This window comes from Ahaetulla prasina, chromosome 5 (genome assembly GCF_028640845.1).
Source record: "Ahaetulla prasina isolate Xishuangbanna chromosome 5, ASM2864084v1, whole genome shotgun sequence".
NCBI classification, from domain to species: domain Eukaryota; kingdom Metazoa; phylum Chordata; class Lepidosauria; order Squamata; family Colubridae; genus Ahaetulla; species Ahaetulla prasina.
The window spans coordinates 78,002,623-78,021,144 of record NC_080543.1 but is presented as its reverse complement, the minus strand read 5'-3'; positions in this window follow the sequence as shown (position 1 = coordinate 78,021,144).

The window sequence follows — 18,522 nt, the reverse complement described above, 5'->3', positions numbered from 1 at the left end:
AAACAACAGCCGTCCATCCAGGAGGACACCCAAGTTGCGCACCCTATCCTTTGGGGCCAATAACTCGCCTCCAACAGTCAGCCGCGGCTGCAGCTGACTGAATCGGGGTGCCGGCATCCACAGCCACTCCGTCTTGGAGGGATTAAGCTTGAGCCTGTTCCTCCCCATCCAGACCCGTACGGCTTCCAAACACCGGGACAGCACTTCAACAGCTTCGTTGGGTTGGCCTGGGGTGGAAAAGTACAGCTGAGTGTCATCAGCGTACAGCTGGTATCTCACCCCAAAGCCACTGATGATCTCACCCAGCGGCTTCATATAGATGTTGAACAAAAGGGGCAAGAGAATCGACCCCTGTGGCACCCCACAAGTGAGGCACCTCGCGGCCGACCTCTGCCCCCATTGTCAACACCGTCCGCGACTGGTCGGAGAGATAGGAGGAGAACCACCGATAAACGGTGCCTCCCACTCCCAATCCCCCCAGCCGGCGCAGCAAGATACCATGGTCGATGGTATCAAAAGCCACTGAGAGGTCTAATAGGACCAGGGCAGAGGAATAACCCCTGTCCCTGGCCCTCCAGAGATCATCCACCAACGCGACCAAAGCTGTCTCCGTGCTGTATCCAGGTCAGAAACTGGACTGGAACGGGTCTAGATAGACATCTTCATCCAGGTATTGGGGTAGCTGCCGCACCACAGCACTCTCTACAACCTTCGCAACGAAGTGAAGGTTGGAGACCGGACGATAATTTCCCAAAATAGCTGGGTCCAGGGAGGGCTTCTTGAGGAGGGGTCTCACCACCACCTCTTTCAAGACGGCAGGGAAAACCCCTTCCAACAAAGAAGCGTTGATGATCCCCTGGAGCCAGCCTCGTGTCACCTCCTGAGTGGCCAGCACCAGCCAGGAAGGACACGGGTCTAGTAAACATGTGGTGGCGTGGAGCCTCCCCAACAACCTGTCCACGTCCTCGGGAGTCACAAGATCAAACTCATCCCAAACAGACTCAACAAGACGTGCCTCCTCCCTCTCACTTGGATCATCCCAATTTCGGTCCAGACCATCCCGGAGCTGAGCAATTTTATCGTATAGATAACCACTAAACTCCTCGGCACGTCCCTGCAAAGAGTCATCCCGCACCTCCTGATGAAGGAGAGAGCGGGTCACCCGAAACAGGGCAGCCGGGCGGTTATCTGCCGACGCAATGAGGGTGGAAGCGTAGGAACGCCTCGCCTCCCTCATTGCCACTAGGTAGGTATTAGAATAAGACCTAACTAGTGTCCGATCAGCTTCAGAACGACTGGACCTCCAAGTACTCTCTAGGCGTCTTCTCCGGCGTTTCATCTCCCTCAGCCCCTCGGAGAACCAAGGGGCCAGACGAGATCTGTGCCAGGTCAGAGGCCGCAAAGGCACGACACGGTCCAAAGCCCCAGCCACGGCCTGTTCCCAGGCCGCAACTAGTTCTTCAGCCGTGCCGTGGGCCAGATCCTCAGGAAATGGCCCAAACTCCGTCAGGAACCTCTCAGGTCCATCAGGCGCCTGGGACAGAACCAACGTATTGGCTCCTTCTCCCTGCGGTGGTGGGTGGCGGTTCGGAAGTCCAGGCGAAGGAGGAAATGATCTGACCATGACACCAGTTCTGTCACTAAATCATCTAATTCCAGATCACTTAATCACTGTCCAGAGATATAAAGTAGGTCCAGCGTGCCTCCCCCCATGTGCGTAGGGCCATCATTTACTTGAATCAGGTCCAAGGCCGTCATGGAAGCCTGGAACTCCCGAGCTGCAGTCGATGACAAGCCGGTCGATGGCAAGTTGAAATCCCCCATGACTATAAGTCTGGGGGTCTCAACTGTTACCCCGGCAAGTACCTCCAGCAACTCAGGTAGGGCTGTAGTCACGTAGCAAGGAGCCAGGTACGTGATCAACAAGCCCAGCTGATTCCTATGACCCCACCTCACAAAGAGAGATTCACAACCGGCAATCTGAGGAACAGTGGCCTCCCTAGGCTCTAGATCTTCCCTAATAACAACCGCCACCCCCCCCCACCCCTACCTTGGGCCCTTGGTTGATGGAATGCTCGGAAACCTGGAGGGCACAACTCGACCAGGGGGACCCCCCCTCTGGGCCCAACCAGGTCTCCGTAATGCCCATAAGGTCCGCGGACTCCCCCTGAATAAGGGGGAAAGAGGGGGAAAGAGGGGGTTTAAAAATGCCTAACTTGAAATTGTATTATGACGCAGTTGTTTTAGCTTTAATTTCTGATTGGATTAATTTAACAGAGGAAAGGATTTTGAATATAGAAGGTTATGGTTTGTTATATGGATGGCATGCATATGTAATATATGACAAGAAAATCGATAAGACATTTAAGAATAATATGGTCAGAAGTGCTTTGTTGAGGGTTTGGAAAAAATATCAATATAAGTTAGATGGAAAGATACCAATATGGACTATCCCCAGACATATGATAGAGAATATAAATATATTACAAAAAATGGAGGTTATCACTTACAAAGAGCTTTTGACTATGGAAAAAGGGGAATTACAGTTAAAATCTAGGGAGAAATTGAGGGATGAAGGGAGAAATTATACATGGTTCCAGTATGGACAATTGCAATCTAGATGGAAAATAGATCAGAAAATTGGTATAAGGCAAAGTGATGATAATTTGGTAAAACAAATAAAAGATCAAGGTCAACAGCATATAAAGAGATTATATAATGTATTGGTTGAAATTGATTCAGAAATGGAGTTGGTTAAAGATTGTATGGTAAAATGGGCACAAAATTTTCAACAACCTATAATGTTAGAAACATGGGAAAAAATTTGGGTGAGGAATGTTAAATTTACGCAAGCACAAAATTTAAGAGAAAATTTTTATAAAATGTTTTATAGATGGCATTTAGATCCTAAAAAACTGTCATGTATGTATCCAAATGTGAAAGCAAAATGTTGGAGATGTGATTGTGAGGATGCTACCTATTATCATATATGGTGGACTTGTAAAAAAGTTAAAGCCTTTTGGACTAAAATATGGTGGGTTATGCAGAACATTTTGAAAAAGAAGATCAAGTTTGTTCCATAGTTCTTTTTATTAGGAATAATTCCAGATTGCACTGTTATAGAGACAAAACTGATTTTGAATTTAATAACTGCTGCAAGACTATTGATTGCACAATATTGGAAGAAAGAAGACTTACCTACAATTGGAGAATGGATTAGTAAAGTATCAAATTTAGCAGAAATGGCAAAAATTTCTGCCTACTTGAAAGACTGTACACAAGAAAAATATATTTTGGAATGGAGAAAGTGGATTGATTATATTCAAAATAAGTATCAGATTAAAAAATATCAATTAGTTTTTGAGTGAAGTCAGGAATGTATTAGAGTTTAAGAAAGAAGGGAATTGATAGCGTGATGATGTGATGGTGTGAAATGGAATATGTTTTATGTTATATTTTAGATTATGTTTGTTAGTTACAATACCCTGTATTCTGTTCTGGGAAGTCTCGGGGGGGAGGGGGGAAATGGCGGGGGGGGGGAAGGGGAAGATTATAAATTGACTGATTGCCATTGTACAGGAATAATGGTAGAATTAAACAAGTTGGAATGGTGTAGAGTCGGGACAGCTCGGTAACCACTCCCAAAGGGAAAGGGTAAGGAAAGAGGAGTAAAGAAGGAAGAAAGTAGGTAGGCAGGTAGGTAGGTAGGATAGAAGGGAGGGAGAAGAAAGGATAGGAGGAGAAGGAGGAGGAGAAGATATAGGGTTAGAAAGGATGGTAGTGAGAAGTGGGAAAGAGGTGGGGAAGTAGGAAAGTGAGGAGAAGGATGGTGGGGAAAGTCGAAGAAGGATGAGAAGGGTAGAAAGGATTAAGGGAGGGAGTGGCGGTCGAGCAGCCCTGATTGAGTATAATTTGAGTATAGGATCAATTGTTGGATAAGTGATTGTATTGTACACTGGTCAAATTGTGGGAGTTATTATGGAAAATAAAAAATTTTGCTCTGGGAAAAAAAAATGATGGTATGGAAAGGCCAAAGAAAAAAAATGAGATGGACATTAAATCAGAGCTTATTAAACAAAAAAGACTTTATACAATACATGGAAAAAGAACTGACATTTTTTTCTTTCTTTCTTTTTTTATTGAAAAAGTTTTACAACAACAATTAAATTTTTCCCCTCCCCTTCCCCTCCCTCCTTCCCCTCCCTCCAAAACCCCCCTCCCCCCCGACTTCCCGGAGCAAACACAAGGTATAGTTCAATAAACAAACAGTCATACATTAAATTTTTAAAATCTAACACAATTATAATCCTTCTCTCTCACATAACCTGACTTCTTCCATTAAAATCAAAAACAACGTCCTTCATTCAAAGGCAATCTGAAATTTCTTAATCTGATATCTATTTTGAATATGATCAGTCCAATTCTTCCATTCGTTTAGATATTTTTCTTGAGTACTTTCTTTCAAGAAGGCTGAGATTTTAGCCATCTCAGCCAAATTGGAAACTTTCAATATCCATTCTTCTATTGTGGGTAATTCTTTTTTCTTCCAATATTGTCCAGTCAACAGTCTTGCTGCTGTTATTAAATTCAAAATCAATTTAGTCTCAATCACTGTACAGTCTGTTGTTATTCCCAAAAGGAAAAATTGTGGTAGGAACTTTATTTTCTTCTTCAGAACATTCTGCATAATCCACCAAATTCTTATCCAGAAAGACTTAATTTTCTTACAAGTCCACCATACATGAAAATATGTAGCATCATCACAATTACATCTCCAACATTTCGCTTGCATATCTGGATACATACATGATAATTTCTTAGGATCTAAATGCCATCTATAAAACATCTTATAAAAATTTTCCCTTAAATTCTGCGCTTGCGTAAATTTAACATTTCTAACCCAAATTTTTTCCCATGTTACCAACATTATTGGTTCCTGAATATTCTGTGCCCATTTTATCATAAAATCCTTTATTAAATCTCTTTCAGAATCTATTTCTATCAACACATTATACAATCTCTTTATATGCCCCTGGGTTTGATTTCTAATTTGTTTAACCAAATTTTCTTCATTTTGAATAATACCAATTTTCTGATCTTCTTTCCATCTAGCCTTTAACTGTCCATATTGAAACCAAGTATAATTCCTCCCTTCTTCTTTTAATGTATCCAAAGATTTTAGTTGTAAATTTCCCCTCTCATTATATAAAAGATCTTTATAAGTAATCATTTCTTGTTCCTGTTCTATATTTATATTCTCTACTGCGTTCCGAGGACTTGCCCATATAGGAATTTTATAATTTAACTTATAATAATATTTTTTCCAGACACGCAGAAGAGAAATTCTCAACATATGATTCTTAAAAGCTTTATCTACTTTCTTATCATACAATAAATATGCATGCCAACCATATAATAAATCATAATCTTCTATATTCAAAATCCTTTCCTCCGTCAAATTAAACCAATCACTTATTACCGAAAGAACAACTGCTTCATAATACAGTTTTAAATTAGGCATTTTTAATCCTCCTCTTTCCCGTGTATCTTGCATTATTTTCATTTTGACTCTCGCTTTTTTCCCTTCCCATATAAATTTAATTCCAATCTGCCATTCTTCCAAATTTTTGTCTTTCTTAATTATTGGTATCATCTGAAACAAGAACAACAATTTAGGCAAAACATTCATTTTTATAGCTGCTATTCTCCCCAACAAAGATAATTGTAATTTTTTCCAAGTATTCATTTCCTTCTGAATTTTTTTCCATAACACATCATAATTATTCTTATACAATTTTACATTTGATGAAGTAAGAAAGACTCCTAAATATTTAACCTATTTTACAATTTCAAATCCTGTTATTTCCTCTAGTTTTTCTTTCTGGTTCTTAATCATATTTTTGGTTAACACTTTTGTTTTATTTTGATTCACTTTAAACCCTGAGACCCTTCCATATTGATTAATTACTTCCAACAAATATACACTCGAATTTATAGGCTGAGTCAACATAACAACCAAATCATCTGCAAATGCTCTGACTTTGTATTCATGTCTTCTAATTCTAATACCCTCTATCTCCCTTAACTCTCTTATCTTATCCAATAAAGGCTCCAAAGACAAAATAAACAATAAAGGTGATAAAGGACACCCCTGCCTTGTTCCTTTCGCAGTTTTAAAACTATCTGTCAGACTACCATTACTTATTATCTGAGCTGTTTGCTCTCCATAAATTGCCCTAAGTATTCATATAAAATCATTTCCAAATTGCATTTTGTCTGTTAATTTAAATAAAAATTCCCAATGCAAACGATCAAAAGCTTTCTCTGCATCCAAAAATATAAACGCTGCCGGAATCTGATTTTTCTTTTCCAAATATTCCAATAAATTCACTATCTGCCTAACATTATTCCTCATTTGTCTCCCTTTTATAAAACCAGACCAGATTCAGTATGAATCCTTTGTTGTACAATTTCCATTAACCTATTTGCCATTATTTTCGCAAAAATCTTATAATCATTATTCAAGAGTGAAATCGGACTATAATTCCCAGGCTTAGTACAATCCTGATCCTCTTTTGGTATCAATGAAATAAAAGTAGTCCTCCATGATGGTGGCACTCCTCCTCCCATCAGTATCTGATTAAATAACTCCATAAGTGGACCAACTATCTCATCCTGTAACTTTTTATAATATATTGCTGTAAGTCCATCTGTGCCCGGGGATTTCCCTATTTTTAATTGCTTTATTACCAAAATAATTTCCTCAGAAGTTATAGGCCGATTCAACTCTTCCCTTTGTTCATTAGTTAAACCTTTAACCTTATATTCTTTCAAATATTTATCAATATCCATATTCAATATTGTATCTCTGGCATATAAATTTGTATAATATTCCAAGAAAGCTTTTTTAATTTTATCCTGTTGAAATCTCACTTTACCCTTGTATTCAATTCTTTCAATAGTACATACTTTTTGTCTTTTCCTTAACATATAAGCCAACCACCTCCCTGATTTATTGGCATTACAAAAAGTATTATGTTTAGCATATTGTATATTGGTTACCACCTGATCTGCCATTAACATATTAAATTGACTCTGTAATATCTTTATCATCTCATTAATTTTTAAATCATGTGGATTATATACCAGTAATTGTTGTTTCCTCTGAATTTCCTCTTCTAAATCCCTACGCTGTTTTTGTAATTTTCTCCTCTGTCTATTGTTCATATATATTAAAATTCCTCTCATAAAGGCCTTGCTGGCATCCCACACCATTTCTATCGAAGTTCCCTTATTCAAATTATAATCAAAAAATTCTTTCATTTGTTTTTTACATTGATTTACATTATCCTCATATCTAAACAAATTTTCATTTATTCTCCATGATCTTCTTTCTCCTTCATATTGCAACTCCATCCATACCGGACTATGATCAGTTAAACACCTTGGAAATATCTTTGTTTTCTTAACCCTAGAAAGCAAGTCATTGGTAATTAATATAAAATCAATACGTGAAAAAGATTGATGCCTGACCAAAAAATAAGTATAGTCTCTATCATCAAAATTCTGCCTTCTCCATATATCTTTCAACTCAAAATCTTCCATCAAATCAAAAAAAGATTCAGGCAGTTTTGCATGCGTAGGAATTTTCTTAGAAAGAGTTCTTTTATCTTTTCTAATATCCATTACACCATTCCAATCCCCTAATATAATAAATGTTTTATAGTCCCAAAGCGTCAATTTTTCATGTAACAGTTTATAAAATTTTTCTTGTTGTTGATTAGGTGCATATATGCCAATCACAAGTGTCTTTTTTCCTTCCAAATCAATTCAATAGCAATATATCTTCCCTGAATGTCCGTTTCAATTAATTTAGCTGATATATTTTTCTTCAAATATATAACTATACCATTTTTCTTATTCGGAGCAGAAGAAACAAAAAGTTTACCTAATCTCGAATTAATCAAATATTTCTGATCTGATAATTTTATATGTGTCTCTTGCAAACATATCACATCATTTTTAAATTGTTTCAAATAATGGAATATTTTTCTTCTTTTCTGTGCTGAATTCAAACCATTAACATTCGATGTCAAAAATTTATTTGCCATCACTGGCCTCTTGAAGCTTCTGAGCAATTAGCTGAAGACTCTCACTCTTCAGCTTGGCTCCTCCCACAGCTTCCGTAGTAGAATCCCATTCCTGTCTTTGAAGTCATTCCTCTATCTCCTTACGCCTAATAGCTCCCCTTGTCACTCTTTGTTCTTGAGGTTGTTCTTGAGATACTGACATCACAGGTGTAGTTTCAACTTCCCCACTCTGTTTCTCTTGAAGACTTTTATACACTGTTTCTACATCCACTTTCAATACATTAAAAAGAAAATCTTTTGCTTTCAACTCAGTATCAATTCGATATCTCCTGCCTTGAAAAAATACTGTTAAGCCAATTGGAACCTCCCATCTATATTGAATCTGATGCTTCTTAAGCTCTTGTGTAAAAAACCTAAAGTCCTTTCTATCCTTTAACATTTTAGCAGGGATCTCTTTCAAAACCAACACCTCCTGTTCTCCTATTTGCAATTTCTTTTGGTATGTAGCTTGCAAAATCTGATTTCTTATTGTAGAAGTCAAAAAATAAATTACAATGTCTCTTGGGAGCTTTTTTTGCCTCGCTACCCAAGAATTAACCCTGTATGCCTTATCAATTTGAAAATCAACTTCTCGAGTGTCCATTCCTAACATTTCAGCTAAGGCTTCTGATATAACTTTTTAAAGATCTTCTTCCTTCTGATCCTGGAGACCCCTAATTCTCAAAGCTTTCTCCAACGCTCTATATTGCAATACCACCACATGGTCCTCATTTTTATCCACTTTATTTTGGAGCTCTCCAACTTTATTATCCAAATACTGATTTGCTTGACTAATTACTTCCACTTTATCCTCCATTACTTCCAAATTTTTTGCCAAACCTTGAAAATCCATCAATAAATCTTCTCTAATTTTTTTATTAGTCTCTTTAATTTCCTCCCTAAGTTGATCCTTCACACCATGAATATTACTTATAAGTTCTTTAAATCTTTCTTCAGAAACTCTGTTCTGTTCCTTTAACATATCTTCTAAATTAGTTTCAGACCCCCTTCTCGTCATGGGAACTTTTGGTGGTTTAAAAGCCATTTTAATTTAAGTAAAGTCTCTAATTAGAATTGTAAAATCTCAAAGTCTCAAAAAGTCTCAAATTAAAGTTGTAAAATAAAAACTTTCACCTTGCCTCCTATGGAGAGCTTCTATTCAGCTAAAATCCACAAAGACGAACTTTGCTTTCTCTCACAAGCAGCCTCCAATCCACTTCCTCTCAGACGCCATTTTTTCCTTCACTAATTTAAAGTGAGAAAAAGTTTTCCCCTTTTTTAAAAGAAGTAGAAGTCAGCTCTCTTCTTGCTTCCCCAGTAATCGATCACTTGTATTTGTCCCGTCTGCTTCTAGTATTCAAAACGGAATCAATTGAGCAGAGGTGGGCGTCTTCCTCTTGTCCTGCCTAATTAGCAGGATCGAGCCGAGTCTGGAGTAGGGCTGGGTTAGGCAGGCACCCCTCCGAGGCTCTGCATAACAAAGCAGAGCCCCTGGGGCAATCTTCTGCTCTCCAGCCACTCTTCGCTATTCTCTTTCACCCAGAGAAAAGTTTTGAAGCTGGCTAACAGCTGTTCTTCACTGTTTCACCAGCTTTTACAGGATCTCGGTTCGGGACGCCATTCCAGACGTCCTCCAGGGAAGACGAAAGCCACCAGAAGTCAGAACTGACATTTTTTTCAAAGAGAATAGAAAAGAAAATACATCATTGCAAAATGTATGGGACACCAGTAAAGCATATATAAGAGGTTTGGCAATGACTTATGCAAGGAAAAGAAATAAACAGAATAAACAAATACAAAGGGAAATAGAGGAAGAATATAAGAAATTAGAGAAAGATTTACAAAAAAATCACAAGATAAAAAAATTAAAAACCTAATGGACTTGAAAAAACACAAATTGAATCTAACTGAAAATGAAGATTTGGCAAGAAGAATAAAATCAATGAAGCAAAAAATTTTTGAAAATGCAAATAAACCAGGAAGGTGGTTGGCATACAAAATGAAAAAAGAAAAAGAAAAGAAATTAGTAACATAGATAGACCAAGAGGGAAAGATATGTTATCAAAATGAGGAAAAGAAAAAAATAATTGAGGAATATTGCAAGAAACTATACCAACAAGAGCAAATATCAGAAGGGAAAATAGAACAATATCTGGAAAAAGCAAAGATTCCTAAAATATCACAGGAATTTAAAAGAGCACTAGAAGAAAGAATATCAATGATAGAATTGATAGAGGGGATTAAAAGACAGAAAATTGGGAAAACCCTGGAGCCAGATGGATTACCAGCAGAATTGTATAAAGAATTGCAAGATGTATTAAGTGATAAAATGCTACAAGTATTCAATGATTTAGTAATAGAAGCCAAGGCACCCAAGTCATGGATGGAGGTGGAGCATATATAACTCTTATACCAAAGGAAGAATCAGACCTGCAACAAATAAAGAATTATAGACCAATTTCATTATTAAATGCAGATTATAAAATATTTACATCAATTATGGCGGAAAGATTGAAGAGGTTGTTGAACAAATTTATACATTTAGATCAAAATGGTTTTCTACCCAAAAGACAAATTAGAGATAATATACGAATCATATTGGATACATTGGAATATTATGAAGCTCATCCAGGAAAACATGGCGTTGTTATTTTTAGATGCACAGAAAACATTTGATAATGTGAACTGGGAATTTATGACCACACAATTACAAAAGATGGATTTTGGGAATAGATTTGTAAACATGGTTAAGACTATATATAAAGATCAATCGGCAAAAGTAATAATAAATGGTGAAATGACAGAAAAAGTAGCTATCAGAAAAGGAACTAGACAAGAATGTCCGTTATCTCCATTGTTATTCATTTTAACATTAGAAGTTTTAAAAAAGAAAAATAAGACAAGATAAAGAAATAAAAGGAATGAAAATTAAAAGAGAAGAATATAAGCTACAAGCATTTGCGGATGATTTAGTATTCATTATGGAAGAACCAATGGAAATGGGTTTAATGCAACAAATAGAGGAATAGGGAGAGGTAGCAGGATTGAAAATAAATAAAGATAAAACTAAAATTATAGTCAAAAACATGAGAGAAAAACAAAAGAAGCAACTAATGCAGAACTTAGATATTCAAATAGTGAAGAAAGTGAGATATCTGGGCATTCAATTAACTTCAAGATGTATTACATTGAAGGAAGATAATTACTATAAATTGAGGAAGCAAACTGAAATAGATTTGGAAAAATGGAAAAATCTGCAACTATTGTTAATGGGGAGAATAGCGTTAATTAAAATGAATGTACTGCCGAGAATTTTGTTCTTTTTTCAAACAATTCCGATAAAATTGGAGAAGGAATATTTTGAGACTTTGAATAAGATGATGTGGAAATATATATGGCAAGGAAAAAAGCAAGAATTAATATTAAACTGCTTCAAGATTCTAAGACTAGAGGAGGATTTGGTCTACCAAACTGGGAACTCTATCACCAAGCAGTGATGTTAACTGGGTTAAAGAATGGATTTTTTTGAGAAATACAAGACTATTGACTTTGGAAGGACATGATTTGCAACTAGGTTGGCATGCTTTCTTATGGTATGGCAAAAATAGGATACATGGATACTTTCAGAGACATTGTGTAAGAAATATGGAAAAGAATGAAAGAAAAACACTACATGGAAATACCAATGTGGCTTTCAACAATAGAAGCATTGACACATCCGAATATGATTAATATGAACAATATTGTATGTTATAAAGACATTCTAACTGAGAAGGAAGAGTTAAAAAAGAAGCAAGAATTAGAAAAACAAGGGATTGAGACTGATTGGTACACAAGATTGCAAATACAATCAAGATATGATAAAGACTTGAAACAATATGGTTTTAATTTGGGGGAATCAGAGTTGGATCAGATACTGACTGGAAAGGATGAAAAAATGATTAAAAACTGTATAATTATTTATTGCAAGTTAGACTAGAAGATGAAGAAGTAAAAGAACCAATGATAACATGGGCAAAAAAATTTGCTTATGCAATAGAATTAGAGAAATGGCAACAACTATGGGAAAGGAATTATAAATTGACAATGGCAACGGCATATAAGGAAAACCTATATAAAATGTTTTATAGATGGCACATGCCACCAGAAAGACTAGCAAAAATGTTGAAATATAAATCAGCTAAATGCTGGAAATGCTCGAATTTGCCGAGGTCATAATATCATATGTGGTGGACATGTATAGAAGCAAAAAAATATTGGTTTAGAATACAGACATGGTTAAAGGAAATGTTACACAAATCTATAGAATTAAAGCCAGAAATTTTCTTATTGGGTATTTTGCCAGAAAGACATAGCAAAGAAGAAATGTATTTAATTATTCATGTAATAAGAGCAGCAAGACTTGTATTTGCGCAAAATTGGAGGTGAAGTAATAAAAAAGATCTTAGATTGTGCGGAAATGAATAGATTAACTTTAAGAATAAAAGATAAAGAGGAATCAGTGTATTTGAAGACATGGGAAAGATTTTATGTATGGTTAGAAAAGAGACAGAAATAAAAGTCAAACAATCTTAATAAAAGGAAAAGAAATGAGAAAAATGGTAATTAAGAAATAGAAACCCAGATATTGCCAAAATAGATGGAAAAGGGGGAGGGGGGATGAAGAAGAGAAGATTATAGATATAAATGTACAACCATGAAATGAAGGATTGGGTAAAATAGAAAAGAAATTGAAAAGAAAGTATATGTTATCAGAAGATTGGAGTTGCTCAGATACCAAACAAGGGAAATAATATACAACAAGGAAGGAAAGAAGAGAGGAATAGAAGGTAAGATAGAGGAGGTGAAGGAGAGAGAGGGATGGAAGGAAGAAGGAGAGGAAGATTAAGTTAGGGGATAAGAGTAGGAGAGAAGGTGAGAAAGGAGGGAAAGAGAAGAGGAGTGGGGGAGAGAAAAGGGAAGCAGGTATGAGGAAGGAGAGAAAGAGGAAGAAGGTAGGAAAGAAGGAGGGAGGGACAAGAGAAGAAGGTGGTTTGTTGTAAAATGAAGGGAAAGAAAGGGTAGAAGAGCAACTCCGAAGGTAATTAAAGTTTTATTTTTGTGCTTTCTTTAGAGAGAATATGTATGATTATCTATGAATAAGAAAATGTACATTTATAATATGTGTATAAGAAAAATAAAAAATAAAAAAAACTTTTAAAAAGTTTTTTAAAACTTGGGGTGTAATCCATCTGGTCCTGGTGATTTGAACTCATTTAGTGTAGACAAGTGCTCACTTACCATTTTCTTCCCTATTTTAACTTGTGTTCCTAATCTGTTTTTTGTGGTGCTGTTTTTGATAGGTTGGACTGTTTTTTCCCTTTGTGTAAAGACAGTTGCAAAAAAACAAGTTAAGTAGTTCTGCTTTCTCCCTGTCACTTGTCACCTTCTTGCCACTTTCTCTCAGCAATGGACCAATTGTTTCCTTGACTTTTTTCTTGTTTTTAATATGTTGGAAGAAGGTTTTTTTCCCGTTTTTTTTCTTTTTGCACAAGATAAGTTGACTCCATTCCTGGCTAGTTGGGAATTCTGGAAGTTGCTGTTCAACAAACTTTACAAATGAGATAACTAGTTTGAAAACAACAAGAAACTAAACTTCTGTATATCTCAGTAAATAATGAGTTTTGAGAATGAAAGCTAGTAGTTGGAAAAGTTGCTATCAGATTCCTTCTGATTTTTTGCTGTAGTATAGACTAAAACAGTTGCCAATTTCCAAAATTTGCCATCATTGCAATAAGCTAAGCTTGTCTCTTCCAAAGTAACCCCAGAATTCCATATTAAAGTCCAGCCATCTTATAGCTGCCAAGGTTAAAAAACACTGTTCTAGATGAAAACGGTCTAAAGCTTTATGTGCATTATTGTTTGCAATATGCAGATTGTAAGATGCTCTTAGCAGTTTAAAACTCATTTTGAACTGAATCTTAATAAACTACAGCAGATTTCATAATACAGCACACTGTTTTTTTAAAGTTTTTATTTTTCACAACAACAACAAAAAACATTCTCATCAAACAATTACAATATGTTGAAGGGGTGTTTACATATCTTCTTGTGCAATCTCAAAATAAACATCTCTTTCATACATATCTCTTATATTATCTTTTCTAACATATCTTTCCTTCTAACCAGTGGTAAAATAAATCCCATATTTTGTAATATTGCTTATCTTCTTGATCTCTAATTTCAAATGTCAATTTACTCATCTCTGCACATTCCATCATCTTCCTAATTATTTTTTCTTGCAAAGGTAATTTCTCATTTTTCCAATTTTTAGCAAACACAATCCTGGCTGCTGTAATAATATTCACAATCAAATATTTTACATCTCTAGTATATATCTCAGGAATAATTCCCAACAGAAAGACTTCTGGCTTAAAATCTATGTGTTTTTTAATCATTTTCTCCAACCACGTATGTATTTTAGTCCAATATCTTTTCGCTTCAACGCATGTCCACCACATATGGTAATATGATTCAGGTATCTGATGACACTTCCAACATTTTTCAGATTTATCCTTGAACATTCTGGCAATTCTTGTCGGTGGTAAATGCCACCTGTAAAACATCTTATACAAATTCTCTTTATAATGCTGTGGACATTGTTATTTTATAATTATACATCCTTAATTTCTGCCAGGCTTCTAGATCGATCCCATGGCCAGAGTTCTTCCCCCAAGCAATCACTGTCTCTTTTACTTGTTCTTCTCCCAATTTTTCTTCTAATAAATATCCATACAATTTTCTAATCAAATTGTCATCAGGACCTGTTAAAATCTTATCAAAAATAGTTATATTATTATAAAAGCCTTCTGTTTTAACATCTTTATCATATTTGGACTGTATTTGCAAGTAAGAAAACCAATTCATTGTTATACCATCTGCCTCTAGTTCTGATTTGGATTTTAACTCACCCTTTTCATTCAACAATTCATTATACCTGACAATATGTTCCTTTCTAAATGTTATTGAATATGAGAATGCCTCAATAGATGATACCCAAATTGGAATTTTCAAAAAATGACTTTTCTTTGTCTTCTCCCAATTTGACAACAACACTTCTCTAATTAAACATCTTCTAAAATATCACTGTGTTTTAGCTTGTCCATACCATAAGAAAGCATGCCATCCCAACAATAAATCATGTCCTTCCAAAGTCAATATTCTATTATTTCTCAAGGTTATCCATTCTTTAATCCACATCAAATTTGCTGCCTGATAGTAGATTCCCAGTTAGGTAGCCCGAAACCGCCTCTCATTCTCTTGTCTTGTAATAGTTTTAATTTTATCCTTACTTTCCTCCCTTGCCAAATATATTTCAACATTATTTTGTTCAATTCCACAAAATAACCTCTGCTCAATTTAATTGGAATAGTTTGGAATAAATACAAAATTCTAGGTAGTATATTCATCTTGATTGTTGATATTCTTCCAAGCAATGACAATTGTACATGTTCCCATTTAGCCAAATCTGTCACAATCTGCTGTTTGAGTTTACCATAATTGTTCTCTTTCAATGTACTACAGTCAAATATATCCCCAAGTATTTAACTTTATTTGTACCTGCATCTTTGAGCATTCTGCCAACTCAATTTTTTGCTTCATTAACATATTTTTTGTCAAAATTTTCATTTTATCCTTGTTAATTTTCAACCCTGCCACTTTCCCAAATTCATCTATTCTTTTTATCAGGCAATTTATAGATTCTAATGGATCTTCAATAATAAAAACCAGATCATCAGCAAAAGCTTGGAGATTATATTCTTCCCTCTGAATTTTCAAATTTTATTTCCCTTTCCTCTCTAACGTTTCTATTTAATACTTCCAGAGTCAACACAAACAGCAGCGGTGACAGTGGACAACCTTGTCTTGTACCTTTTTCAATTTGAAACGCTTCAGTCAATTCTCCATTTATCCAGTCGGAAACCGGACTGGAACAGGTTTAGATAGACAGTTTCATCCAGGTACCGGGGAAGATGTCGTGCCACCACACTCTCAACAACCTTCGCCACAAAGCGAAGGTTGGAGACTGGACGATAATTTGATAAAATAGCTGGATCCAGGGAAGGCTTCTTAAGAAGGGGCCTCACCACCGCCTTTTTCAAGGTGGACGGGAAGACACCCTCCCTCAAAGAAGCGTTAACAATTCCCTGTAGCCAGCCTCGTGTAACCTCCTGTGTGGCCAGTACCAGCCAGGAGGGACACGGGTCCAATAAACATGTGGTTGCCTTCATCCTCCCTAGTATCCTGTCCATGTCCTCGGGAGCTACAGACTCAAACTCATCCCAGATAACATCATCAAGACCAGCCTCCGTCATCCCACCTGAATCTATCCCATCAGAGTCCAGTCCATCCCGAATCTGAGCGATTTTATCGTGCAGATATTGACCAAAGTCCTCAGCACATCCCTGCAAGGTGTCCTCCTGCGCTTCCTGATGTAGTAGGGAGCGGGTCACTCTAAACAGAGCGGCTGGGCGGTTATCTGCTGATGCAATAAGAGTGGAAAAATACTCACGTTTTGCAACTCTTATCACCACTAGATAGTCTGAATATGAGACCTAACTAGTGTACGATCAGATTCAGAATGACTGGCCCTCCAATCACTCTCTAGGCGTCTTTTCCGGCGTTTCATCTCTCTCAGCTCCTCGGAGTACCAAGGAGCTGGTTGAGATTGGTGCCGGGTCAGAGGCCGCAAAGGCACGACTTGGTCCAGAGCCCCCGCCGCCAACCTTTCCCAGGTGGCGACAAGTTCTTCTGCTGAGCCGTGAGCTAGGTCCTCAGGAAGTGGCCCAAGCTCTGTCAGAAACCTCTCTGAGTCCATCAGGCACCTCGGACGGAACCAACGAGACGGTTCCATCTCCCTGTGGTGTGGGTTGGCGGTTCTGAAGTTGAGTCGAAGGAGGAAATGATCTGACCATGACAAGGGATTAATAATTAGGTCCCCTAATTCTAGATCATTCTGCCACTGTCCCGAGACAAAAATTAGATCCAGGATGTTTCCCCCGTTGTGAGTGGGACCATTAACTAACTGGGTCAGGTCCAAGGCTGTCATGGAAGCCATGAACTCCTGAGCCGCTGCCGATGACTCGCCAACCAACGGCAGATTGAAATCCCCCATAACCATAAGTCTGGGGGTATCGACTGCCGTCCCAGCTATCACCTCCAGCAGCTTGGGCAGGGCTACTGCCACGCAGCAGGGAGCCAGGTACGTGACCAGCAAGCCCACCTGCATCCCCTGACTCCACTTCACAAGGAGAGACTCACATCCAGCTATCTGTGGGACAGTGACCTCCCTCGGTTCCAAACCTTCTTTAATAATAACCGCCATTCCCCCACCCCTGCCTTGGGCCCTCGGCTGATGAAATGCACAGAAACCCAGTGGGCACATTTCAACAAGGGGAAACACCCCTCTGCGCCCAACCAGGTCTCCAAAATGCCCATAAGGTCCGCACCCCCCTCCTGTATAAGATCACAAATAAGGGGGCTTTTTTCAACACAGACCTGGCATTGCACAACATCAGCCGAAGGTCCAGGCTCTGAGGACTCTCGCTACCTGGGGTACGGGTAAAGTCCGAGGACCCGGAGTGCGCAACTGCTCGCAAACAGTGGGTACGCACTCCCCGAACATGATGTGGGGCCCCACTTCCGCTGTATCTGCCCCTCCCAATTACTGTGCCGATGGAATAACTCTCATGGAGTCAGATCCCAGCTTCCTCCTTAACCCCCGAACCCATAACCTCCGAACCGCGAGCTCTCGCAGGGCCCAGCCGCAACCCAGATGGATTTCCCCCACAACCCATCTCAGCCCTCCCTCCCCTTAAAAACCACTCAAAAGCAGATATTAAAACGTTCTTAAATTTCTTTTTTGCCGCATGCCACCTCTTGGGATTCCAAAATCCGTCATCAAGGTAGGCCCTGGATAACATGGAGGGCCAGTTCTGCAGGAGGGGGGAGTCTCACAGATCAAGAAGCTCAGCTGGAGAATATATCATAGTTTGGTAGAAAAGCGGGGTTAATTCCATTCCGGCCAAATGTTGTTATTGCAGGTCTCTAGTTGGAAAAAGAGAGGACTAGGTAATAAAAGTCTGGCTGAAAGGTCTCCGGATTGCCAAAGGACTATATTATACAAGTCCAGCTGAAAGATGGATGGCAGGATGGCCAAACCCCCGGGGTGAACACCCCCTCCGGCCCAGTTAAAAGGAATATCGCTGCCACTACTGTCAACCCCCCTTAGCTCCAACTCACAAAGGTGGGGAGGGCTCCAAAGGCCGGGCTCCAGGAAAGGAGACATCTACGTCGCAAAGGCCACGCCACCGACGACCCCCAAGCACTGCTGTCCAGCCTCAGTGAGGGCCTC